Source organism: Microtus oregoni, unplaced genomic scaffold, assembly GCF_018167655.1.
Source record: "Microtus oregoni isolate MIOR12 unplaced genomic scaffold, Mior012 000008F_ref0000371, whole genome shotgun sequence".
In the NCBI taxonomy this organism is placed as follows: Eukaryota; Metazoa; Chordata; class Mammalia; order Rodentia; family Cricetidae; genus Microtus; species Microtus oregoni.
Window position 1 is genome coordinate 30,576,696 of NW_024543067.1, and position 27,940 is coordinate 30,604,635.

General features: G+C 44.9%; 1 protein-coding gene across 1 annotated transcript in view; it reads left to right on the plus strand.

The window, feature by feature from the left end:
* Positions 1-27,940, plus strand: part of Maml2 (mastermind like transcriptional coactivator 2) — a 323,879-nt gene that overhangs the window by 2,082 nt on the left and 293,857 nt on the right. The gene's annotated exons all lie outside the window — the stretch shown is intronic.

A 27,940-nucleotide genomic window follows, 5' to 3' on the forward strand; every position in this document is an offset into this window, starting at 1 on the left:
ACTGAAGGCAGGAATGCTCGGTATGAGAACTACCAGGATCCTTGTAGGCTCCCTAGCCCAGGCCCAATCCAGTCTTTTTTTCTGGACCCCCCAATAAAGCAGCATTATCTCCCAGAACTCCCAGAAGGCCCTGAGAGCTTTTTTCTATGGTTCTAGGAACCACCTTGTCCTCAGTTCCTCCTGGTGACGACACAGTTGGGTCCAAGAGCCTGAGTAATTTTCTGCCTGGAAGTGCTTCCTCAGAGGCACAGCGACACCCCACCCAGAGGGAAAAGCCTTGAGTCATTGGTTCTCTGTTGTCAGTCTTGGTCAGATGACCCACTGCCTGTGGTATTCTGCCATTAGTCTTTCAGTCAAAGTTGGAACCCAGTCCTGCTCCCCGAAGTCTCCTCCCACTGGGCCCCTGAAGCCCTGTGACTGGTGGGACAACCATAGCCTAAAACCAGCCTGATGGAAGGCAGAGGCGGGAAGCAGCCATGGGAGCCCCAGAAAACCCTAAGGAAGGCTGGTGCTTAGGAACTCCTGAGGGAGGAGGGGGCCTGTTGCTACTTCTTCCTGGCTGCTCTTCATCTGTGGTGATTCCCATGGTTCCTGGAAAACTCTGGGGACTGAGACACTGCTGTTCCCCCACAGGGCACACATTTTTCTTGGTCTGCTTAGAGCTGTGATTCTGCCCGCCGCCCCCCACCAGGTCCAAATGAAAGCTAGCTACCCATAGTTACTCTGGCCTGTGCTTTGTCCTTGAATGAAATTATTCAGTTTATATCGGACTTTCCAGGCCTCTCTCTTCCACCTGTTCCAACCCCACTTCTCCCTGAAATTCCCAGCGAAAGGAAGTTTGTCTCCTGAAAGAGAGATCCCTGGGAGAAAGAAGAGGGGAAGAAGAATGAGGTTTGTGTGCATGTGCGTGTCACCAGCATCTGTGGCCAAAAGTAACTAAATGCCTTGATTGTCCCCAGTAAATTTATAATCTGTCTGCAAGCCTCCCAATAATGCGGCTTTGTGTGCTTCAGAGTCTCCTGGCAAGTGCTTCTGGGGTGATCCTGAGAGTGAGGGACCCAGGCCAGCCCCAGAGGGAAAGACTGATCCCCGCTCTGGGTGCCAAGCCTAGAGAGAAGCCCACAGGGCGGGCTTGTCCTGTAACGCTCCCTCCCAGCCTCAGCAAGGCAGGCAGCATGTCCCCTGCAGCCCTCTTTGGTTTTGATTCTGTCCATTTGGGAGGGAAGTTGATGTGGTTCCCTTTTGCTGGAGTGTCACAGGACACAAAATGAAACCAACTTTAGGTGGCATTGCCTCAGATGTAGGCTAAGGCAGGCAATGGTGCCTGGTCTATCTCTACTAAACTGTCTGCAGCTGCAAAAGCTGAAGGTGTTTGCTCTGCCTCCCCTTTCTCGGGGACTCTCTTTTCTCTCTCCCGCCCACCAACCACCTCCTAAAATAGCCCCTCGCTGGAACACCCTCTGTGAGTGTGAGGATGAAGCCCAGGGGTTTGGTGTGAGTTAGGAGAGAAAGGCAGCAGCTCAGTCCACATGCTCACTTCTTGAGAGTGGCTGCTCTGATACTCTTTCAGTTATTGGGAATTCCCTCTGTTTTAGCGTCTAAATTTGGTGCTTTGTTCCTTCGAATGTTACTTGGGTCTTTGAGGCAAATTCTGTAGGAAGCTGCTATCACTGGATGGGGAGAGGCCTGGGCATTCAGGAGTCTCATCTAGAGGTCTCTCTTGGCTTGGGCATCTCTTGTGTTCAGAGACAATGTTAAAATTTTAGAGGGCTTCTGCTAAGAATGCATGTCAGAATTTTTCCTTAGTTTGATTGTCTATGTCCGTAGGCAGATTTCTGTAGTCTAGATGTGTTGAGTGTAACACTCTGATGTTCATTTGTGTGCTGTAAGTGCCCACAAATGCCCTTTGGAGGAAGGAAAAGTATTGATCATCTGAAATCAAATATGTGAGATGCGTCTTGGTGAAGTTCCATAACCAGCATGTGACATGCGCCAATGCCTTGGGCATTGTCGGTACTACCTGCCAAATGACAGTGAACAGATGCTTTCTGTTCCGTGGGATAACGTTGTCTGTGAGGGATGTTCTATGGCAAAGACTATATACTGCCTGGGCTCTTTAATAGCTTGAGTTTGAAGAACAATGCAAGAATAACCTCTAAGTCAGTTCTAATTCTGTCCACTTGAGAGCCTAATTCTGCTGTCCTTACTCAGCCCGTTTCTTCATTTAGCTCCAGTTTAGGGGAAGCCCCACTTCTGCAGAGACTGCCAACCCAAGGCCTCACCGAAAGGTTGAGGTTGTAGGATTCTAAGGAAACTGACCTTTTTAGCCACTCAGAGAAGACTTTAGCCGCTAACTCATTTTCTGCTATCGTATGTTTGACTCTTTGAATGAGCTGTAAAAACTCAACAACCGCTGGTGCATGGAGTCGTTCGGTTGGCACAGACGTGTGAGACACGCTCTCTTCCTGTGCCACAGAGCATTTAGGTAGATAACTGGTACCAGGCCGCCTTCACTCTCGTCATTACCTTCTCTCTAATGTGCCATGGAGGGATGAACACAGATGAGACCCGGAGCTTGTCTTGGTTTGGGGCCTGCTTGATCGCCAGCCTGCTGGGTGGCTGGGAACAAGGCACTGAGCACTCATCTGTCAAGCAGAGATCAGTTCCTGCGGGAAAGCACTGTCATTAGTGAGTGTTTGGGGGAGAAGGGAAAGAAGACAGAAGCTCCACCATGCTGTTGCTCAGCTCCTAGCATCAAGGGGGAATACTGGCTCCTCTGCCGCTTTAGAGAGATCCACTCAGCTTTCGCTTGTCTTTTTTAAGTGGTAAAATAGCTTGTATTGTAAACAGAGGGATTGGGCTTGCAAACTCAGGGCTGTCAAGATAAAACCAAAATAGCTGTATATTTAAGAATCTCCAAAGTCCTAGGGAACACTACTCAAAGTGGGCTATGATGTGAAGTCTTATGTATCCTTCAAAAGTGTCCTTCATACATCTGCACTGGCCCTAGAAGCCTTGGCAAGGTGTGTCCCCAGAGTGTCTAAGGGGCATTAGAAAAGTTGTTTACACAAATGATATGGGAAAGTTAAATATTTTGCCAACAGTATTCTAAAATGCCAGTTCTTAGTTTCAGAAAGCCAAACCAGTTAAATGATCAGCAAGTTCCCAGGCGTTTTGTGAGTTTCCGATTAACCAGCTCCAAATGTGCGAGCTGCCCAAGGCGTGACGGGCAGGTCTGGAAGTCTGAGACTGGATGTCTACATGACAAATCTCCTCTCGGGGACTCTGAGAGGACTGCTTACATTATTTATTTATGCTGCAATCATCTCCTTACAAGTAGACCTACTTTATTTTGCTTCTCCAGAACAAAGTAATAAAGGAGAATTCTCAGCTACCCAGGGCCTTTCCACCTCATTCAAAGAAGTGTAAGGCAAAGGTTCCAGTGGAGGGTTCGCTGCACTTGCAAACGTTGTCAGGAAGCTTGCACTGGTGACAGGGTGAGGTCACACACATGCGGGTGCTCTGTGCTTTCTGTAGGTATTATTTGTTTTCTTTGAAATAATGTTCTTATTAAGTACTACTCATCAACAGTTTTCAACCTTAAACTTTACTGTCTATGGCTTCCCTCTACGTCTACTCAGTTTTAATCACTATGGCATTAACCGGGGGCTTTCAGATGTTCTTAGACACAGCGATTAAATATCACTAGTGGTGCGGCAATGACTGGTTGTTTTCTAAATTGTATTGTTTACTTTGATTCTTAGCAATGTTATTTCATTTAAGAAAAAAAACAAACCTAGTAGCACATTTGAAAATTAAGAAATAACCACCCAGTTTTGCTCTATGTGTGCAGACCAAGCCTTTCTGGGCAGTTTCTATGGACTCCCCCCTCCTTATGCCAGCCCCTTGCCTGTGTTCAACATCCGCAGACAAGGCCATCCATGTTTAATGAAAACAACTCTCAATTCCTCCTCCATTTTCATGCTAATTTCCTTCAGACTCCAGCAAGCTTTGTGGGAGAATAAAGGAGATGTGATATGCTACAAACATAGCCCGTGCTGCCCACAGTCCAATGGAGAAATCACCCCCTGCACAGCGCGAAATAACAGTAGAAGTTCCTAGCCTTCAGGATGGCCTAAAACTGACACAGAAAGTTAAAGGGAGAGGGAAGCAAATTTCTATAAAGACCCAAAGTCCCCAGGGAGCTCTTCCCATGTTGACACCACACCCACCAAACCAGGTCGGAGAGGTGATGTTTGTCCTGTGTTAGAAACAGGGAAATTAACACTAAGATGGGCATGATAGCTCATGCTTGTAATTCCAGCACCCAGAGGCAAAGGTAGGAGGGTTATGAGTTTGAAGCCAACCTGAGCTACATAATAAGTTCTAGTCTAGCCTGAATATGAAACAGTGTGAAACTGTCTCTTGAAAGACCAACACAAAACAGACCAGGCAGAAGCAGAGGCCTGCAGGTTTCTGTGAGTTCAAGGCTAGCTTGGTTTGCATAGAGCGTTCCAGGCCAGTAAATACAGTATTAAACAAAACAGCATGGTACCGAGCACAATACGTAAACGAAACCGGAGTACTCTTAGTGGGGAGAAAGAGATTCGAATCTAGGCAGGGAAAATCTTATAAAGAATGTGGATCACCTCAGGCCTGAAAGTGGCCAAGACACTAAGGGTGAGGTGAGGGTGTGGCCTGCAGGCACACGCGTGGAAGTTAAAGGTTTAGGGATAGAACAGAGAATAGTATGGCGGGGTAAGCAGCGAGGTGGAAATGCAGGGTTAGGTTCAGACGCATCCTTAAAATGCCGCCATTCTCACGAAAGCAAATCAAAAGCCCAGGTCAAATAGGGAGCCAGGAAGGAGCAGAGGAGCCCAGAGCTATGAAGCAATAGTAATCCTTCATATACTTGAAGACAAGTATTGCCCCTCCCTCCGGCAGCCTCTTCTCGGGGCACACAGCATAAGTGCTCTTCTACGCACTTCGAGTTCCCAAGGCTGCTCAGTGTTTTGTTGTTTACACGCTTCCCCATTCATGGTGAGTTATATAGAGCATGACATGGCCTTTGGCGCTGAGAGCAGAGGGCTTTAGAAGCACACTGGCTAGAAAGGGAAGAGAAACTGAAAGGAATCGAACTATAGCTCCACCCCCGTCCAGACTTCTCCTTGCCTCCAGTTGCAAGCAAGGTTTGCCCTGTTGATGTAATGAGCTCTCTCGGTGAGCAGAATTCCTTCAGCATCTGAGTTGTCTTGCACTCTGGTTTGGAAATGTCTTGTCCTTTAAAAGAAGCATGAGAAAAACTTTACAGAACACTCTGATTATGGATAATGTTTGAAATGTGCTTGTTTCTAAAACAGATAGGCAACTGACCTTTAGGTACCTTAGAGTTCAATAGAAACCAGTGACCTCCAGAATACAGAAGAAAGCCACCACTACCACCAACAACCCCCTCCATACCTTCTCACACTCACCCACCCCCTCTCTCTGATTCATGTCAGAAGGCTGTGCTATGTGAGCTACTCACAGCTAATGTTCTGTCCTTCTACCATCTTTGACATTTCTGCCTGTCTGTAAGGGGCCAATAGAAATAATCATGACTTGAAGAGAAAAGTTTACATATACTGTAAGGACCCAAGAAGGCCAGAGCCCAGCACGACCAGTCAAGACACTGAAGGAGCAGCTGTGAAAATGAAGCAGTCTCAGTACTCACACACATCAAACTCGTGGTTCTTCATGGTTCGAGCACAGGTTTAGAAATCATACATCAGAATGTGGGCCTGGTGGTTTTTAGAGTTTGAGGCAATGATTCAGTATTCTGAGTATGCATATTGCTAGGCTTACATAAATGATCAATTTGGGGCCTTCTTTCCCCCCTTAGAGCTTATTAGAGGTTCATGGATGGAAATCAAATGTTGAAACTGGATTACCAAAGGAGGTAAGTTAGCAGAGCAATTAAAAGGAGTAAGTCTGGGATCTGGGATAAATGATCAGGTTTAAGTCAGCACTCAACCATGTCACTTAAATTCCCCCACCTCCGTTTCCTTAGAAGTGATGGTGGTAGAACTAATTTCTTACAATTTTTCACTAAATGAACCAAATACCGTGTAGACGCTCAGTGAATTATAGTTATTATTACTTATGTGAGAAATGACAAGCTTGAACGACCTAGCCTGAGTTTCCCTGTCTGGAAGTACATTAGACATTCTTTGCAGGGCATGACTTTTCTCATCAATGTTTACTGAGAAGACTTAGTGCAGGGTCCTGCATTACTTAACTGTGATTTAGTTTGCTATCATCTGGGACTCATTTACATCTTATTAGAGTATCCTTGTTGAGCTGTTGAGAACCTGACTGGATTACCTTCATGACTGTGGACTTCTAGAATGCATTCTGAACCTTCACCCTACCTGTGGAATGTGTGTTTAGTGAGTTATTTATCTACCAAGGTGTTGAATCCTTTGAAGGGACTAGCCTCAACTTAACAATTAACTCAATTTTTAATTCAAATTAGCAAGTGGTTCTAAAAATAAACCCAGTCCCAGGTTAAAAGGCCCTTGTGACAGAGAACACATGCTTCTGAAAGCAACAGGAACCTGTCCCCTTCCCAACCATGAGCAGTGGTTACAGTCCCTTTTCCCCATGAATTTCCTGGCTGTGAATCTTTTCTTCACTCGGTGTCTCCTAAGATATGTCTTTCTGCAAGAAACATGAAAAGGATGTTGCCAGGACTTGAGAGCAACTGTAGTGATGGCAATTCTTAGCTAAAACAGGATTTCCTTGGAGAGAAATAACAAAGAAAAGAATGGTCCCTGCTCTTTTCTTTGGTGGATGATACTTATGCAAGGATCATGTTTGCTTATCTGTCTGTCTGTCTGTCTGTCTGTCTGTCTATCTACCTACCTACCAACCTGTCTATCTATCTACCTACCTACCTACCTATCTATCTATCTACCTACCTATCTACCAATCTACCTATCTATCTATCTATCTACCTATCTATGAATCTATCTATCTATCTATGAATCTATCTATCTATCTATCTATCTATCTATCTATCTATCTTCTTTGAACTTTTTAGTTCTCTCATACATTACATCCTAACTGCAACTTCCCTCCCACCACTCTTCCCAGCACCTCCTCTTTCCCCCAGATCCACTGCTCCTCCTTTCCCTTTAAAAAAAAAAAAAAACAAACAGGTCTCCCAGGATTATCAACTGAACACAACATCACAAGTCACAAGTCACAATAGAACTGGACAAAAACCCTCCTATCAAGGCTGGCCGAGGCAACCCAGCAACACAACAGAGTCCCAAGTGCAGGCAAAAGAGACGCCTCCATTCCCACTGTTAGGGTCCCACAGGAGCACCAAGCTACCAACCTTACTGTGTCTGCGGAGGACCTAGGTCTGACCCATGCAGACTTTGTGTTTAGTCCTTCCGTCTCTGAGAGCCCCTGTGAGCCCTGCTTAGTTGACTTTGTGAACCTTGTTCTCATGCTCTTGTGGTACCCTCGACATAGGTTCTAACTCAAAGAATACTGTCAAAATTGTGTTTCTTGATTTGTTTGTTCCTGTCATTTAAGTTGAGATTCCAGTTCTCTATCTCAAAGATAATGAGTCTTACAAAATGTAACATCAAACTCATGTGAGTTTTCTTTGGTTTTAGTCTCATTTTTAGTGGTGTACTTTTTCCTGAGTCATTCTGACAGCTTCCTACGGGATACAGAACCATCGACACCATTGCTTTCAAAGGTCTTTTCTGCCAGGAACACGACTAAGTTGCATTTGTGGACCTTGCCCAGCACACCAATAGCTCCCACCGTGGAGAGCCCAGGGCATTGAAGGCCTTGGTCTTCAGCACTACTTTCAGGAACTCCTGATGGGTTTGAGCAGAAAGCTAATTAAAAAAAAAAAAAAACCCAAGGCTGGGGAGATGGCTCGGTTGATTAGGTGCTCACTGCACAATGTGAAGACCTGGGTTCAAGCCCCAGCACTCACATGAAAAGCCCAGGGTGGTGGCCCACACTTGCAGTTCTCATGCTGAGGGTGTAGAGACAGGAGAATCCCAAGGATTCACTGACCAGCTCTCCAGCTCCCTTGGTGAGTTCCAGTGGGAAACCAGGTAGATGGCTTCTGAGGAATTACACCAGAGGCTCATCTCCACACACTCGTAACCTGCACACACTCGTGTGCACCCTCACAAGCACACACCTATCCAGACTCACATGAAGTTAAAGCAACAGTCTTCTAACAGATGCCAGGAAACACAGAGCATTATCTCAAAGTCATGTTACCCAAGTAGGATTAAGGGAGTAGGGCTTTGCCGGATCAGTATATATGCATGGGTCTTTGGGGTGATGATTGTTATACTTAGGTATAACTTGTTCCTTTCTGGGGCTCTCTAGAATCCAGATCATATAACAATTAAAGTGTTCTTTGGATGGGCAGCTGAGAGAACAATTGTTTTATTATGGCCATAGTTCACCTCAGTGTTAAACCAGCTATGCTCTGCTTTCTAATTGCCACACTGAGCCATGTAGCACCAAGACAGCAAGGCATGGCTGCTGCTGTTATGCATGCAGTTGTCTTGCAGCAGCATGGGGAATGCCCAGACTGCAGACATGAGCAGCAGCCCTCCTGACAAAGCAACAGAAGCGACAGCTTAGTAAAGTTTGGGTCAAAATCCCCAGCATTGTACCAAAGAGTGCTTCCTTTGCTGGCTTATATTCTCTGAATGTGGATCTGTTTGCAAGCTCTGTCCCCCAGAGAGAAAGTCTGAGCTGTCTTTGTGCTAAATTAAACATTGGTCTTCTCCTTGGGAACCTGATCTTCCATAGGCCAGGCAACAATATCTTTCTGAGAGAACCCCAGCCAAGCGTTTCCCGCAGGAGCACACTGGCTGGGGAGCCTTTTTACTCGCCTTCTTCTTAGTTCGCATGTGAGTGCAGTGCAGGGCGGTTGTTTTGTCTAACTAGATCCAGAGGCCCTCAGAGCAGACACGCACTGTAATCCCTGCTATAAGGCTGTCGTACGCTGCTTAACATATAATAAATGAAAATGGCTAGAGAGGCAGCCAGATTATTCAGGATTACATGCTCACATGGGAAGGAGTTTCCTTACCCCATCCTCTAAATCCTGTGCTCTCAGCATGGGAGGGAGTGTGTCATAAACAGAAGCCATCTCCTTCCCTCTTTATCTCATTTCCATCCTGCCTGTCCCCCTAGAGAGCTAGTTTATGCTGCTCTAAAAATAGGCCACGCTTCCACAATTTATAGACCTGTATGAGCCTGCAGAGAGAAAACAGACAAAACTCTCTTTTCATAGATGAAGAAATTAAAGCTCATTAAGACACAAAACAAACAACAACGTTAGAGCTAGGGGAAGTGCACAGGGGTTTTCACATCTGTTCGAGGCTCCCAAAGTGTCATTTATCAGGATAACTTTGTCAGCCTATGGGAAAGGTAATAGGAGGACTTTCACGTGAACATTAAGATTGTGTTGTAGGATGAGCATGGGTATTAGACTCTTTCTTTAGTTTTTAAATGGTCATTCAACCTCTTCACCATCAAATAGCCCTTTCAAGTAGTACGTTCCAACTCATGAAAAGAATGGCTGTTGTTTCCTCCTTTAGATCTTATGTGGCCTCCTGACTTTCTTTACCTAATTATATGTGACAAGACTAGCATCAGGCTACACCCGAGGATGTCCTCCAGGCAGTCCTCTTGGATTCCAGACCCACGCAACTGGACCTGCCTGGAAGCGGGATATCCACAAGCAGAGAAACCAAAGCACCCCTCCTGCAAATGCCTCACTGTCCTCACGTGACCAACCCCACCCCCATCTCAGCATAACCTGCTGGAAAACCACCCAGCATAACCACCATGCAGAACCATGAGAAATTCTGCTTGGCTGTACTGGGCCACTAAGTTTGAGGTGGTTTATAATGTCGCTAAAGTTGGCTGAAATCTGTGCTGGGAAGCCATAAACGGCAATGACTGCTGGCTTCAGTCATGTTCCTGAGGATAAATTACTTACGATAATTGTCCATCTCTCCAAAAGTTGTGGGGTTAAACTATACAGTACTTGAGGTGGCAACACACAGTTTTCAAGCTCCTGGCCAGACCAACAGACACTGATTTCCCTGCTTTTCATTTTCTCTATTAACCCCCTTCCTTTGACACCCCGCTTTTTTTCCCATGTGTGTCCAAATTCCCCCCAGCCTTCCCCAGGTGACCGTCCTTGGAAGAGCATTTTCCCCCTTCTGGATGACGGCCTTTCGTTCCTCTTTACCAGCAGATTGCCAGCATCCTTGTTACGCTCCAGGGGTCACATCTGCCTTCAGGAGTCTGCTCTTAAAACAGAAAGGGTTAACCTCATAAAGATGTCACCCCTTGTACTATTGTGCTGCCCTTGGGAGCCTCAGAGCACATAGCAAGTATATATGGCCGGCGTAATTGCATTCGATCTTTGAGGTCACAGAAGACTTTGTGAGCTGGGACGGCATACAGCGAGGAAACAGATTCCTCCTTTAAAAGCATTCTTATAAATTCTCACTTGCTTTTCTGTAGGAAATGGCCCTACGCTGCGTGTCTCGTTTTAGTTCCTCTCTTAACTTCACAACACATGAATAAGCAAATGAGTTGAGGGAGATATCATGGTAGACCTACAGGCTGTGTTTATAAATGAAACAGGAAGAGTCTAGCCTAGGAAGCAGTGCTGAGGTCCTGGGATACCAGCTTGCTAGCTGTTGTGCAACTTAATCCTTCATTACACTGGTATTGACTTTCCTCCTGTTCTTTTTCTTCTTTCAATTACCATCATCATCATCATCATTTTAAAACAAGAAGAACCTGTTGAGTGGCTGGGGTCACCACTGAAGTCTTTTTTGTTATGATACACTTTTTAATACTGCTCCCATATGTGGCTTTTTTTCTTAGACATTAGTATCTCCATAAATAAAACTATTGAGAAATAACAAAAAAAGAGTTAATAAAGATGAGTATGATTTTTTAAAAAAAAGTATTGGTAAAGAGAGTCTAAAGTAGCTTTTGTCACACATTATGGTCATATCAGAAGGGGCAGAAGGCAGCAGTATTCATTTATTAGTACCTGGGGGCAGGGGTAGACAGTATAAGAAACAGGGTAAAGGGAGCAGAGCTTTGTTCAATTTGCTACAAGCTAGAGTCCTGATTACCCGACTCCACACCCACCAACTACACTTGTAGCATTTCTTTAGAGCAAGGGATGCTCCCAAATTGAGTACCACCATGACATGATAGCATGCAGCAAAAATATAAAACGAAAAGTAATTCCTTCTCGGGAGTTGACGGGTGTTCAACTGCACACATCGGTCCCCCATCTGTTTGTCTCTCCCACATAGACACATAACAATTGAAAAGTGCAGATTGATGGATGGGATTTTTATCCCTGTCACCACTTCATCTTTAAAATAGGTTTCCTCTTTAAAGGGGAACTAGAAAAGGGTCACAGAGAAATTGGCTTGGGGGATGGGATTCAGCTCACTGCGATTTTTTTTTTCTTATCACTAAAACCCTAAGCAGAGCATAATCACCTATTTCCCCAGGGCAGCCCTAAGCCCTGAGAACTCAGCTCTGTTTGGGGATTTAATAGAACTGGAAAGAAGAATAAGCAGGATCGGCTCCAATGCACCAACAAAGGAAACATTTCCCCCAAATATTAAATGGAGAGAAATTCTCAACACACATCTCACCACCTCCCAGGAGCAGCTGGAACACAGCTCTTCAGCATCTTTGTAACTCTCCGAATCTTGGGGTCTTCAGATTATGTCTGAGGCTCTAGGTCAGCTGGGTGTATTTTCTTAACAAAGCAAGATGTAACTCGCATGAATGGAAAAGCATCCTTGCGTTGTGGTTGCCATACTGCTCACTGAAGGGCTTCATTGTCTGTTAAGATGGAGTCATGGAGATATCGACTTTTTCCCTAGTTGCTTCTAAATAGCCTGGAATTTCTTTTGTTAAGATTTTTAGATGAACATATTTTGGTATTATATGGTGTGCAATGGGCCTTTTCTCTCTTGAATCCTAAAGCAATGGATATTAAGTCGCATTTTTTCTCTAACAGATTCTGTCATACCTTTGCTGAAAAAATGCATCCGAAGTCTCAAACACACACACACACACACACACACACACACACACACACACAGATATACATGCACACACACACAGACATGTACTGTGCTCAGAACGATTGTTTTTAGTATGTGGACGCGAGTTGGCTATGTGAGCAATTTTCAGAAAAAAATGAAAACAAACAAGTCAAAAACTATTTAAAAGAAATTGCTGCTGGGTGGTGGTGGTGCATGCCTTTAATCCCAGCACTCAGGAGGCAGAGGCAGGTGGATCTCTGTGAGTTCGAGGCCAGCCTGGTCTACAAGACAGGACAGGTTCCAAAAGCTACAGAGAAACACTGTCTCAAAAAACCAAAAAAAGAAGAAAGAAAGAAACAGGGAAAAGAAAGAAAGAAAGAAATTGCTGCAGAAACAAAAGCATGCTGACTTATAGAAACTAGGAAAGAACTGTGTGATAATAGCCAGAGTGATAGGAATCCATCCTCTCGGCTGACCAGACCTCCACCATCATGGTTTTCTTGGGCAAGTCACCCATGTTGAACCTCGCTCCTTAGTACTCTGCCTGGCTAAATTATTATTGTCATACAGAAGTCACCTCCAGTATCACTTCCTGGGTGGACCTCAATGGCTCTCTCAAAAAGCTAGACACATGGCTAATCTCTGTTCAACTCCTGTGTGCTATATCCTCTTACAGTTTTTATTTTCTTCATAACTTTTACCAAGGAATTTATTTTATCACTATCTGAAACTATCTGAACCCATAGTTTCTTTGTGTATCTCTTCTCTTTTCCCAATGGAACTATAAACTCCTTGAGACCAGGGGCCATGGCAGTCTTGTTTGCAGTAAGCATCCCAGGCCCTTAAAGTCCTGAAACTATGCAGTAAATATCTGTTGAATCAGTAACCAGATTGCTGGGTTTTAGCCTATAGTTATCATATGTGGCTCTCAGAAATGGGAGAGGAAGAGGAGGAGAAGAGGTTATACAAGGTCCCACGTATTTAATTATGCATTTAACATAGATGTACCTGAAACACACACGAGAGAGAGAGAGAGAGAGAGAGAGAGAGAGAGAAGAGAGCATTAATGCAATTCAAAACAGATCCTATTGAAAGATTCAGAGGGTAGATAATGTCTTAAAATTCTTCCAGGTTCAAATTCTACTCTTGTCTTTTATGAGAGGATAGTGTTGGTGTAAGTAAAAGGGTAAATGTGTAGGTGTTGAATACTTATTACATGCTGGGACCTCAGACCAAACATCTCATTGAACACAACTTACTTTATAAGAGAAAGAATTGAAGTAATCTAACCAAGGGACATGGCAAACATAATGTTAGAGTGCACAGAATTTTCTTCCTTAGCTGAAGTAGCTGTTTGAAGACAGATATGGGTCAATTAAAGGAAAGCAAATGTTGGAAACACTCTGGAAAGTAGAGCCACAAGAAAACATCTATCCTAGAGTTCCAAGGTCTCCTTTGGTACAGCAGCTCAGCTCTGGCCGTGTGTCCATCCATCAGCCATCCTGGCCCAGCCTGAGTGCTGCTTTCACCTGTGTGAGCCAAATGCTCGTCTTGATGTCTTGGTACCTTAGTGCTATTGCACTTTTAATCCCAAGTCACTGGGGTCAAGGACTGAGGAGGAAATGCTGTGCTAAAGAATACCATTCCGCTTTAGATATAGAAATATTGGGCGGGACGTTGCTCACTAACAGAGTCTCTGTCCAGTGTTAAGGAACTCGGTTTCATCTTCAGCATTGAAAAGGAAAAGGAAGGAAGGGCAGGTGCAAGGAAGAAATGGAGGGAGGGAAGGAGGAAGGAAAGAAGGAAGGAAGGAAGGAAGGAAGGAAGGGAGAAAGGAGGAAGGGAGGAAGGAAGGGAGGAGGAAGGGAGGAAGGAAGGGAGGAAGGAAGGGAGGAAGGGAGGGAGGAAGGAGGAAAAAGGAAGGAAGGAAGGAAGGAAGGAAGGGAGAAAGGAGGAAGGGAGGAAGGAAGGGAGGAGGAAGGGAGGAAGGAAGGGAGGAAGGAAGGGAGGAAGGGAGGGAGGAAGGGAGGGAGGAAGGAGGAAAAAGGAAGGAAGGAAGGAAGGAAGGACAGAAGGAAGGAAGGAAGGAAGGAAGGAAGGAAGGGTCAAAAGAAAAAAAGAACAGAAATGCAATCTGATAAACAATGGTTGGGAAGTTAGTGCCAGGGCCACAGGGATAGCGGCACAGTCAACTGTCAGAAGTCTGTAGAAGCTGCGGCTGTGATCATTATAGTACTTAACATGCACCTTCTCCTCCCAGAGACCTGTGCTATCAGTGAGCTGTCACTATAGCTCTAGTACATTACAAATGAGAAGCAGGCTTGGAGAAGTTAAGAAAGAATACAGTTGTTCAAATGTCACCTGTGCTGTGTCTTGACTGCCGGTCCACAAATCATTTGTGGAGTTCACTTTACAGACAAGTGGAAAGGGCTTAGACTTGTTTGGCAAGTGCCTGCAAGTCTGTAGTCCTGTGCAGGGCACACTAGCAGCAACCTTGAGCCGTTGAGTCACGAAATCCTTAATTGCATCCTTAGCTAGATTGAAACATTGAAGGTCTCCAGCTCTCACAAGCTCACCCACACAAAACTCGAAGCCAATGATTCTTCTAGAAAGAATGGCAATCATGAATGGAATGAGGATGTTGAACTCTAAGTCACACCACATCTTCAACAAGGAAGGCTGAAAGGGGAGGGCCTTTTGACTTCTTATTTCAATCATTAATTTGCAAGAAAACAGGACAAGGTGAGAATATGGTTTAATTTTTGAGACCAAACACTTAGCTGCTGTGTTTCTTATAACCCCACAGGGCCCACTGGAAGGTTGTGGCTAAGGTGCACCGTCATTTTTGAAGAAGGGAATTAAAGGAGATTCTTGATGGGAACTAGAACTGGTCTTTCAGTTTCCCACCTTCCTGTTGCTCTTTTTTGAATAAATATCTTGGATGAAACTTATAGGAAAGATCAATAGCTCTTGGCTCATACATGGTGTTTGTAAGCATTTCAAATCCAAATGGAGAATAGACATCTTTAAGTGGATGGCTTTTTTTTTTAACTTCTGCCAAAACAAAATGGGCGTGGTGCTCATAATCAATGAGAATTTTGATGGACGTAAAGATATGCTTTATTTATCTCTAATTCAGGTTCCACTGTGGTGTCAGACATCTAGCATGCATCCATGCACCAGTAAATGTTGAACTTTACTGACAAATATACAAACACAGACTTTTGCGTGTGTGCAAATGCATGCATTAAGTATATGAGGTACATATGTGTGCATACGTGTTGAGGCTGGAGGATGCCCCAGCTGTGGTTCCTCAGGTGTCATACAGCTTTTGTTTTTGTTTTTGTTTTTCTGTTTACTGTTTTGAAACAGGGTCTTTCAGTGTCCTGGAACTCACCAAGTATGCTAGGCTAGCTGGCCAACAAGCACTAGATCTATCTGTCTCTACCTCTGCAGAAATGGAATTCCAAGCACATATCCTCCATCCTGGCTTTTTGTACATGGATTCTGGAACTGAACTCAGGCCTTTGTGTCAGACTAAACCATCTCATCAGTCTCAAAAGCATGAATTTGTTTATTTGGTTTTGGGCTTTTTATTTGTTTTCAGACAGGATCTAACTATGTAGCTCTGGTTGTCCTGGAACTCACTATGTAGACCAGACTGTCCTCAAACTCACAGAGATCCAACTGCTTCTGTCTCCCAAGGCTGGCATCAAAGGCATGGGCCACTATGCCTGACTTTTACAAGCGTGAAATTTTATGACCACAACTCCTTCTACTATGTTCTGCACATAGAGTAGGAAATATTGTTCTTTATCATGGCCTTCTGGTGCAGCAGACTGTTCTTTAAAGAGTCACAATTAAGTTATTTACCTTGCCAGGGACTATTCTAGATGTTTTTGAAGTTTTAATTTATGTTCGTGTAGTTAAACTATGACATTATTCCCACTGGATAGATAGGGAAATTGAGGGGCAGTTGAAGAGCGGTACAGTCAGAAACTGAGCCATTACTGGCTAGCCACTAACCGGCCTGTAAGTAGTGCTTCTTGCAGTATGTGGAAGACATCCACACGGGTGTCGTCGGGCACACCTAAAGCCATGGCTCACTGTGGGAGTTGCCAATCTTCTGTTTTCTAAGGCTCAGAAAGTGCAGGAACATTTGGAGTCCATGAACAACAAAAATGCTTCATCTTGCAGTCTGGGACAGGTTTCTGCAGCCACCTGGAAGGCCGGCCTATGGCAGCTTCTGAAGAAAACTTGTGCTCTGTGGGAAGAAGGATGATGCTGAGTCATTGTCAACATTGGCCTTTGGCATTGTTGGGCCCTAGCACAGATTCTTTAGGCCTGGGAGCAATGTACATCCTGTGAAGACCTGAGTCGGCCCGGTTGCTGTGAGAGGGCCTCCAATCAATTTAGGAAACAAGTTTATGTTTAAAGAAATGAACTGCCTTCACCTTGCGGTCCTTGAAGACAGCATACCCTCTGATCTGCATGTGTGGTGTGGACACTGCTTCTCCCCTCCTTTCTTGCAACGAGATCACTTTCTCTAAGACCCTCACCTATGAAAATCCTGGACAAGATCCATGTTGTGTATATTCTGAAGGAATTATTCTTTGGATAGAAGGAGCTGCCAGAAGTGTGGAAATGGTGAACGTGAGGCCCCAAAGTTAAGAGTCATCTTTGGAGGTTTCTTTGGGGAATCACATCTAGCTATAAGCTTCCATGTAACTTCTCAGTAAGTCTGTTGTTATGTCTAAGTCCTGTCCTTAGGAAATGGAGAGGAAAAGAAGGCAGTCATCTTCATGTTCCCTCTTCCCCCCTCTCCCATCGTACCACCCCTTCCCTGCCCCCCCCCAATCTACTGGGGGTGCTTTCATTTTTTTAAAATCAGGCACTCTTTGTGCTAATATGTAAGATTTAGTTTTTTGAGTTTTCAAGTTCTTCTGTATGGAATGCACAGCTCTGCACCGTGCTTACAAGTATGTTCAATGAGAATATGTTCCATAGTTTTGTCAGATTCCCAAAGCGCTCCAAGGGCCAAAGAACCGGAAGTCGAGGCTTGGGGTAGGAAAAAGAAGAATCCGAGGAATCCTCGGGTAGTGTGATTACTCTCTGCACGGGGCAGCAAACTCAGGCAGAGCTGTGGAGTTGGTTCCTTGCCAGTGTTCTCCTCATTCGAGTTTCAGAAATCTTCGAAAAAAACAAATGTACTTTGTTTTGTGCCTGGATCCCTAACCCTGGGCCTTCTTTGTTGTGGTATCTATCTGGGCACCTTTCCCTTGTTTCCCAAAAACTAACAGTTCCTGGGTCTGCTCTGTTGTTTTCATTCTCTTCTGCAGTTAGAGCCCCAGGCAGCACTTTCTGTTGCTTGGTTTCTAAGTGACCTCTCCCATTTGCAGGCTTCCTGACCTCTCACTTCGACCCCTGCATTTCAATGGTGTCTTTCCCTGTCTTTGCAGGGATATGCAAAGGCTGGCTTGCAGCTTTTCCCTGGGCCCTCAGCACACGGACTGTTCTTATTAACTGTACCCCCCAGGCTCCGGGAGTTCCTATCTTGGCAGTGGACCATCAAACACCCTACTTTTAAGAGTCTCTAACTTAGTTGTAAACACGTGCTGTGACTGGGCTCTCTGTCTCTTTGCTCATATTTACTGAAGCGGTTTAGCTGTTGAAAAGTTGTCATGATGAAAAAAAAAAATTAAGAAATAAAAGTTCAGCCTCCAGGATTGTTATTTCCATTTGTCTAACTCAAAACAGTATGACCGAGAGAAAGGAAGAAAGAAAGGAAATAAAAAAGAAAGAAGCAAAGAAAGAAAAGGGAAGGAAGAAAAAAAAGAAAAAAGCAGTTGGCATTCAGTTGCTTCATTTGATGGTCTAGTCATATTGGTAATCTGAGGGGAAAATGGAGCCTCTGGATTGCTTTACTCTGACAAATGCCAATCAAACACTCATGGGGTAGGGGTGGTGTTTGCAACACATGTTTAAATGATCGAGACTGCTCAAGAAGCCAATCTGGTTCACTGTGTAAACTGTTTATGCTCTTAAAACCATGTGTATTCATAAGAAAAACACTCTATAGATGTATTTACTTTTCTCGTCCCATTAGGAGAACTTAATCACCACCCCAAATTCTCAGCATTCGCTTACACATAAGCTCATGGGCGTTCATCTCTGAGGACCTCACACCGTAACAGTTAGGGATTTTGTGAAGAAGAGAACGCTGTACATCTATCTATTCCTTTGATCCCTTTAAGGGATGTAGGGTACATATCTTAATCTTTGGAGGAGATTGTGACTTACAGCTTAGAGCAGGAGATTCGGGAATTTAAATGTTGAAAGATGAGTCTCTGACTTTTTTCTCTTGTGATTTAAGTAAGATTCTGGGAGTAATGTTGGGCAAATTCTTTTACTTATCCTAGGAGGAAAAGGGCTTCCCTCAGGGCTAGCATTTCTCCAAAACTAGAGCATGAGAGGACACCTACCCTCTGAAGTTGTCACATATAGAAGATGCTGGGGGGGGGGGAGGGGGTGTTTGCTAGGGTTATGAAACGAACCTGCCCCATGGGCAGTCACTCACTGAGCAGGCAGGCTGGCCTGGAAGCGCTCACCGAGTGACAAGTGAATCTCTTCAGCTTGAGTCCCTTTGCAAGGCTTCTGGATTCAGTGATGGTTGTGCTCCTCCAGTAAAGCAGTGTCTTTCTCCTTACATCACAGGCAGAGGAGCACAAGCACAGCGATGTCTTTCTCCTTACATCACAGGCAGAGGAGCACAAGCACAGGCCAGCACGTGCGGCCCACACATCCTCTCTCCCGGATGCCTGTGCTCTGAACACGTCTGCTTTATTTGCAGTCTTTGTCATGTAATGTGCGATCTTTCTGTCATGCTTCCTGCTCTGCTTTCAAATCCCCCCTTTAAAATGCTTTCTAAGATAAGATGTAGCAGGCATTTCTTCACTACACGGGCTATACAGTCGATTTTCCAGGCAGAGGAAATCCAGATGTGTGGGACCTGAGAGAAGACGCAAAGCATAAAGTACTTTTCATGCAATCAGGAGAACTCAGATTTGGGATTCCTAGAACCCAGGTAAAGGCAAATGCAGTGGTTCACATCTGTAATCCCAGTGTCCCTGTGGCAAGATGGGAGACAGAGACAGGACGAGTCCTTGGAAGTTTCTGCCCCCTCCACACACACACCATTCTTGCAGGAATGTGTGCAATTGCGCTCTCTCTCTAGCCCCACCCCTCCGTCCTCGAATTAAAATATTAATGAGTCAAAGACCATCATAGAAGGTGTTTAAAGAAAGAGGAGAAATACAACCAACCCTCAAATAAGAATGGTCCATTCTGCCCTAAGTGTTATCTGCTTCTAGGAGAGATGGGGTGTTCTATGTGAGTCTTCCCTGGAAACAACAGTGTGCTAGGAATGGCCTAAAGTTATACTCTTGGAGATGCTGAACAAAGTTAATGTGGAGCTGAGGCAGTGCATAAAAAACTCCTTTCTCTCAACCTTCCAATATGCTATCACACTGTTGGCTGTAATCATTAGCTATGCTATGGGTTATTATATAAGCAAGGCACTCATTCCCCTTCTTTCTATTTCCCCCTTTGTCAAGGTATAAGTATTTCATATATATATATATATATATATATAATATATTCATATGTACTTCATATTCACATATATACATTTGTTTATTTATTTTTTCAGGCAGGGTTTCTCTGTGTAACAGTCCTGGGTTTCCTCAAACTGACAGAGATCCACCTGTCTCTGCCTCCTGAGTGCTGGGACTAAAGGTGTGTGCCACCACCATCTGGCTTACTTTTAAAAATATTTTAATTAATTCTTTGAAAATTTAATACAATGATTTTGATCATATTTATCCCCAAATCCTCCACCTAACTCCTCCCAAATATAGTTAAGCCAGTCAGTATTCTAGCACCAAGTGGAAGGGGACCATGAGCCTCACTCCCAACTGAGGAGCTACAAACAGCTGATGATTTCTAGAGACTGGAGTCAGTTTCCTTTAGGGGTGGCTTTTAGTAGGTTGGCCATGCTCTAGTGGGTAACCCCACAAGCCCAGGAGTACATGAACATCACAAATCGGAATCAGTAGACAATTAAACAAAAATAAAAAGAGGACACAGAGTATTTCATAGATACAAACCTAACCCATAAAACATGTATCCATGCAGTCTTAACTAATATACAAATCTCTCATCTCCTTGCCAGTCTTGAGGAGGAAGCTGCAACTTCTTCAGGAACAGCTAGCATTTCTCACTAAGCATTGCTCCTTGTATGGTGACTGCTTCTTGTTGTTGCTGCTGCTGTTCTAGGCTGTTTTCATCATCATCATCGTCGTCATCGTCATCATCATCATCATTCCTTCTCATCCTTTGCCTTTTTCAGTATCAATTTTGCTATTTTACCAAATTTGACCGACTCATGTGGTCCCTTCTGATAGCTAGACTTCTGTGTATAGAATCTGATCCGCTCATGGGAAGCATGCCACTTATACCAATACAAACATTATCCAGTTATTGGGGGGGGGGGGTGTATGGTGTTTCCTTGATTATAAAACTCGAGTTCTAAACACTTAAAGTAGAGTCAGAATTAACTGTGATCAGGAATATTTTTCCTGAATGGGTGATGGGGCACCAGTCCACGCATGTGTATGTTGTTACACCTCTGGCCTCCTGTAGCCACACATGTGCATGGATGTTCAAGGGTAGTAAAGAAGTAGATTTCGTGGCAGGTGGTAAAAACATGTCTGTTGTTTTAAACACTTTTAGGAGGAAGACCTTATAAAGTTGAGCTCTTAAAATTCCCTGACAAGATTTGTTGTTGTTCAAAAGTCAGATTCCACTTGACATTCTAACAGGATTTATGAACGATTGCCACATAGCATGCATTTATTGCCCTGAGCAATTTCTAAGGCTCAGGAATTGGGGAGCTGCTTTGTTGGGCGTAATAAGCCCAGGCCAGATCACAAGGTTCTAGTCCAGCCATTGGCTAGGGTTCCAGTCAAAGCCTGACTGAGGAAGGAAAATTTGATTCCAAGTTCACTCGCACAGCCATTGGCAGGGGACCTCGGTTTCTCAGGGAATGCTGGTCTCCCTTCCTGCCCTGATCTCACTATAGGCTGCTGAGTCCTTAAGTTCCAGTATCCAAATATCTCCTCAGAGTGCTGATACAAGATGGGTCACCCCAGAGGGAAGCCACTGTACTCACCCACTTTCTCCAGAAGTGGCAGACCTCTTCTGCATATGCTGTATCTTTTACAGGAACGTGAGTACCAGGAAACAGGACCATTGGGGGCCATCTTGGAAGTTAACCGTCAATGAATAAACACTGACCAAGAACCCAGGTTACCATGTTGCCTACTATTATATTACTGAGGACAGATTTGCCCCTGACTTGCACAGTTTGGCCAACCCTTTCTTTTGTAGATATGTCTTGTCACCTCTGTATTAAGCACTTTCTAAACGATTCGGTTACATCAGAGCATTGAACAAAGATCTCCCCAACATGAGGCTTCTATTATTTTATATTCTGCTTTTCATGTAACAAGCCTATGGGTGGGTGGGCCCATGTCACTAGAATAAGTACTGGGTCTCCAGCCATTGTTTCAGACTTGACTTGACCTTGACCTTCTTTAACAGGAAACAGTGATTGCCAAAATTATCTACTAGGAAAGGTTAGTTTTTATTGTTGTTGTTTTGCTTTGTGTTGTGTTGTGTTTTACAACATGGTTGTAGTAATATAATCTCTCTGGTAACTGCTTTCTTCTGTTAGTTAACTCTCTCAATGATAGATTCTCTGTCTCTAATGGCCAAAGTGTGGAAGTAAAGAACTTCTAAGAATTAGTAAACATCAATCACGTCACTCGAGAATTGCAGTTTAGGGGTTGGACCAGCTGGTACGTGAGACATAACTGCCTTGCTCTGCTCTGCGCTGCTCTGGGTATGTCTGTTGTCTACTCCTCCGATCCTCCATATTGCTATTTCTAAACTGACAGCAACACCAGCACCTGTCTTGGAGCTGGAAGCGGCAAGTGACCTAAATCACTTATCTCAGGATCTGCTGTGTAGATGCAGTTGAAGTCAATGCACTTTTTTCTTGTTCTGACCGCATCAATGCACTGACTCAATTACCAAGGCTCATCCCTACCATTGCAGTCTGAGCTTACCTCCCAGTTTAACCCAAGTGCCCCGGATGATAATGGGGATATATAGCCTGACCTCCAAAGCAGCCTCTCCCGGTCTATCATCATCCAGGGCTATTAATGCCTTTTGTGTTTATAATAAATTGGAAGAACGATTCAATATGGGGTCCACAAACCCATGCCTTTTGATTGATCACTGCCAGCTTGGCATTTACCACAAACCCATGCCTTTTGATTGATCACTGCCAGCTTGGCATTTAGATATATATGAGGTCTTCAACATCTGCCTGCTGGCATCTCACTGTGCTATATCTGTTGCTCCAGGCTCCAGGGTGGGGTGGGATAGGCTTGAAGGACTCTGGAGAATAAAGATAAACATGCTCAGTTAAAGATGTCTCTTCCTTTTGTCAGTTTTGAAAGTTGAGCTAGAAAGTTCATCGTTTTCCATGGGACAGTACTTTGCTTTCGTGAGGCAGAGTAGTGCTCATCTCTGTACTGAGCTCTGCCATTTTCTTCTCTGATATGACACCATTGTGAGAATGACGGGACTCGGGGAACTGCCAGCCTCAGAAAGAACGTAGAAAGCCAGCAGGCCAGGCTCTTCAGCGAAGATTGTGACATGACGTGAAGTCCCTGGTGTTGGAAGCTCTGTGCACTGCACGCACACCCGTGTTTCACCAGCCTCCATGGGCAGGAAATGTACACACTGGAAACAGATCATCCCCAGAGCCATCTAAAGGTGTGAACAAACGTAATGAATTTCAGGCAGCAGTGGGCTCTGGATTGGTTTTAAATGGTAGCCTTTCTAGAACTGCCAGAAGGAGCAGCAGGGGGAAATAGATGCTTGGGAGTTGGCCTAACCTGACACTAGTTGACCACAGGGCCTGGAACGGGCAGCTTTTCTTGACCTATCCAAACCTATGCGTGTATAGAATGGAATATTGCCTTACTGTGAGATTATGTAAAACACGTGACCATGTATTTCAAAACAACATCCTAGGGAACTGCCTTTTTATTTTATGCTCTACCAGTTTTCCAAATTAATTAGGTCAGAATATCAAATTAGTCTCGTTAGGAAACTAGCTTTAGTTCCCACGGCTTTGGCTCATCAGAATTTACTGATGAGGCCACTGGTGAGAAATGCACTTGATGCTTCGGTTCCCACCTGAGGAATTTGCGACCAAGAGTTCTGGAATGGGATCCTGGGAGCAGATCCCTTCCTCATTTAAATTTGGAAGGCACAGCTTGTTGGGAGAGTCTCAGACTTGGGAGTTTGGCAGTCACTTTGACTTAATCATTCTAGGTGTTTGTGGAGGTCCTTTAGGTTTGAAAGCACTGCCTCGTGGATGGCATAACGCCACAGTGTTCTTAGGGGCTTTCCCCATGTTTGCAAGGACCCAAAGTAAGATTAGACAAGGTGCAAGCCCCATTCTGTGGAAACCCCGTCAGTCAGCTCTGTGTGTGACCCAAGTGGAACAATTTACGACGTTCCCAGGCATCTCTTCAGAATGCATGCAGGGACAGGGCACCTGGGAATATCCGTGGAATGCAGGCCTGAAGCTGAAGGACAAGTAGAACCAGAGGGCTTGGGCAGATAAGAATGCCAGTGTAGTGAGCAATTAACTCTCAAGCAGGTGTGGAGGGCCTGGCCCCGACAGGCGTCTCATTACCGTCCATAGTTTGGGGTCATTGTCTCAGTTCCATCTGAAAGATGTGGCTTGAAGGTTGTCTGATTACTATCTTGACTTTTAGAGGATCCCTTCCCAGCTCCCAGCTCCACTAGCCATGGCCGTCAGCTCCACCTCTGTTCTAGTGGCCGTGGCTGTCAGCTCCATCTCCATTCTAGTACCTTCCTAGAATGTCAGTGCCAGCTGCCTTCTTATATGAAACTGCTCATCACATCTCTGCTGAGAACGCTCACAGCCTCCTAATGTCTCACTTAAAACAAACTTGACTCCTTACGAAGGCAGTAAGGCCTAATGGCACTGTCTTCTTCAGGAATATGGGGGATGGGGTGCTGGGATTGGAACCCAGTACCCACCATGCTAAGCACACATACTAAGCAAGCATCACTGAGCCTCATCCCCAGGCCTTTTATTACACTTGAGACAGAGTCTCACTCAGTAGCTCAGGCTTCTGTGAACTTGCTTTGTATCCTAAACAAGCCATGAATTGTGAGCCTCCTGCCTCTTGCTTCCTGGTCGATGGGATTCCAGGTCTATACCTCTGAGCCTGGCTCTGCTTCCCTCACTCTCCCCTGTTCTCACTGACTATTGGCTGCTAGCCTCAAGTGGGTCACATTACTTTCAAGTGTGTCAGGACCTTTCTTTACATGGATTCCTATACGGTGTTGTTTCTCCCACCCATAACACACACCACACACACCACCTGGCTAGCTGCCACACAGTGTTAGATGTCAGGTTAAAGGAAAGACCAGACCCTAGCCATCCCCTTTGTATGGTTTCCCTTCTGTCACTTGGTCTCTTCTTTTTTTAAAATCATGGCACATACTACAGCTTCCATTGCCACTGCCACCCTATTTTAATGGTGACCCTTTCTGCACATCAACTCCACCTTGAGGTCTTCACCTATATGTCTGTGGTATACGCAGAGATTGGAACATTGATTGCTTACGAATGACTACACAAATACCCTGGCTTGCTCTACTCCAGAAGGGCCAACAAGAATAGACATTTCTGCCTTCTGAAATAAATTTGTCTTTCTAGAATATTCAATAGGATATTCACAGCGCCTCACTTGTCCAAACTGCATTTCAAGGAACATTACATCTCTTCATTTTATTCTTCCTCTTCTGGAGAGTTGAAGGGCAGTGTGCGGCCCGAGTAGTGGCGGGACTTCAGGACCGTGTCACTGTGATAGGAAACCTTCGAACTGGACTTCCTGGTTCTTCTGGCACCCGCTGATCCAGCTGACCACTGGGGAGAAATGAACTGTGAAGCTGGGTTATACGGGTCTGAGCAGAGCTTCCCACAGCCTGCCTCCTGCCCGGGGTCTGAGGACTAGCTGTGTAGCCCTGCTCAGACAGGACTCCAAGCCAAACGTCCACGAGGACAGAGCAGGTTGCTGCTTTTCTGCTGAGCCTTATTGAGGTTAGGGAGGAGACTGCACCGACCTGAACAAGGAGAGTGGGTGAATGAACGCCTCAGGAGGACAAGCCAAGTGCCTCCGAATCTCTGAGGCCAACTAGACCAAACCATCAAAGAGTGTAGGAGAGGGTCTATAATCTCGGTGGAAGTCGGATCCCAGGACATGAAGACTAATTAAATTTAAAGTTTGAAGGCGACAGCATTAGGATAAATGCAGCAAGCACATGGGAAACCCAATCCCAAGGGATAGAGAGAGTGAAAATATGTGTGAAATTAATTAGTAAAATAGTAATGCGGTTTATAGGCAAACAAGCCAGATCACTTAGGGACTTCTTGGAGGCATCATTTCCAGCCTGTGGGGTTAACAAAGACAAATGTCCTCCTACACAGCATCCCCTTCCACAATAAATACAACTGTGTCCACACGCCTTACCACAGCTGTCACCGCAAGTCAGATCTGCCCATATCCTTTGGGAATGAAGTCTGTCTGTCTGAGACCCTCTTCATTAGTACACTCGCCAGAACTGAGGAACTTTAGCTAGGGACCTCAATCTATGGATCGCAGAGGCATCCCTAGTGCCTACTGTAGCCTCAACCTTTACAGGAAACACCTTGATGTTTTGATTGATTTACTAAATTGTGGCCAGCAATGCACTTCCTCACTAGTGCTATGACACCCGCTAGCTTTGTTAGTCCTCCAGCTGGTGGTCAGGTCCACGGGGCGGGAAAGACCGGATGGAACAAGGTCTTTCCTGCCACTCTGGTGTGGCAACTCCGTCTATAGGCCCAATGAAGACAAAGCTGTTTCTGCAGCAAGAATTCATTCCAGTCTGGTTATAAAACTAGACTAAGTTGTCTTCTAGGCAGAAAATGGAATGGTGTTTGACTCAGGGCAGGAACTCTGGAGGCAATTGGAAGGTGGGGGACAGGTGGAATAATCTACCCCTAGTCCTGCTTCCCCGTGTTTCAGGTTATCCTAGCAGGAGGTGAAGTGAAGAGGAGGAGCTAGCAGCACCACTGTGTAAAATACACATTGTGCCGCTCAGATACAGAGCTGGTCACCAACCCACAGGAAGGATGTTGTTATTGTCTGGGAGTGGGTGAGGCCTGCTGAAAAAATCTGTGGTATGAGGAAATGTGAAACGAGTTTGTCTTGTTCTTATTAGGAGAGGGGATATGGAGCCAAGTCACCGCTCAGAGTTGGACGTCTTGTCCAGAAAGGCCTTAGTGGCAGAACCTCAAAGGCTGCAGATTTATGAAGGGCAGTTGCGAACTCTGATTTAAGCAAGCTCTCAGCAGGACTACCCTTAGGGGGCCTTAGAAGATCCCCTGACTTAAGTTTGCCTGAGATGTTCCCTTTGCTTTTTTCATTGATTTAATAATGAAATAAATAATGATATTATATTCTGATGGTAGTGCTGGAGACTCGCAGCTGGGGCCTCATGCACACTACGCATGCCTTCCAGCTCTGAGCTGCATCCCCATGTACACTACGCATGCCTTCCAGCTCTGAGCTGCATACTCAGGCCTCCCTTACTTTCATCATCATCCTGTTCTCCCCAAGGATTCAATGAGCAAAACTGAAAATAGAAATATCAGGGGCTGTGGGGATGGCTCAGTTGGTAAAGAGCTCACGGTGTGTGCATGAAGATCTGAGTTCAATTCCCGGTGTCTGTGGTTGGCAATGTGAACCAATTCACAGCCCTGGAGAGGTAGCAGAACCCCAAGGGCTCCCTAACCAGTCAGTGTCACCAGCTGCAGATTTACTTCGAGACCTAGCCTCAAAAATAAGGTACAGAATCAAGGAGCACCTGGAATCCAATTCCAGCTGCCACACACACTAGATATATGCAACCATGTCTCCCAGCAACACATTCATACACACAAAAGTATGGAGATTTTATGTGAATAAATGAGATCTTAGGTGAGGAAGGGAACGTGAAGGGAAAATGTATTGCAGTAGTTGGTGGAGCTTGTGTTTCGGGGAACCTCACTAGAATACCAATTACTGTCCCCCTCTATGCTAGACTCAGGGTAAGGGGCTGGGATTCTCATTTCTAGCAGTTTCTCGGGTGGGTGCTGATGTTGGGGCCCTTTGGAATTTGACAATTTGGGTTATGATCCCAGTTCTGTAACTTGGTTGTCAGGGATCAAGACTGTGCAGAACATCTCTACTCTAGGCCCATTCAACACCCAAACAGACACAATGATGACCTGATGGGCACGAGACTGAGCTGATGTGTACAGAAATATCTAGCATAGTGCTACCTTATCTAAGCTCTCAGTTTCTCAATGACAAATTACTGTTCTCTTGACTGGTACCTACTTGGGAAAGTACAAATTTTAGGAGTTTTCTGAAAGGATGGAGTATTGCATGTAGCTGTTATAATATTTTACAAGCTCACAATCTACTTCATATTCCAATACAGTACAATACCTAGAGAGCTGGAATTAGTTTCTGATGAGAAAACTCTTTAGTTTTAATTTTTGCAACAGATAAAAAACAGACGACATGATCAGAGATTCATGGTGATAATTG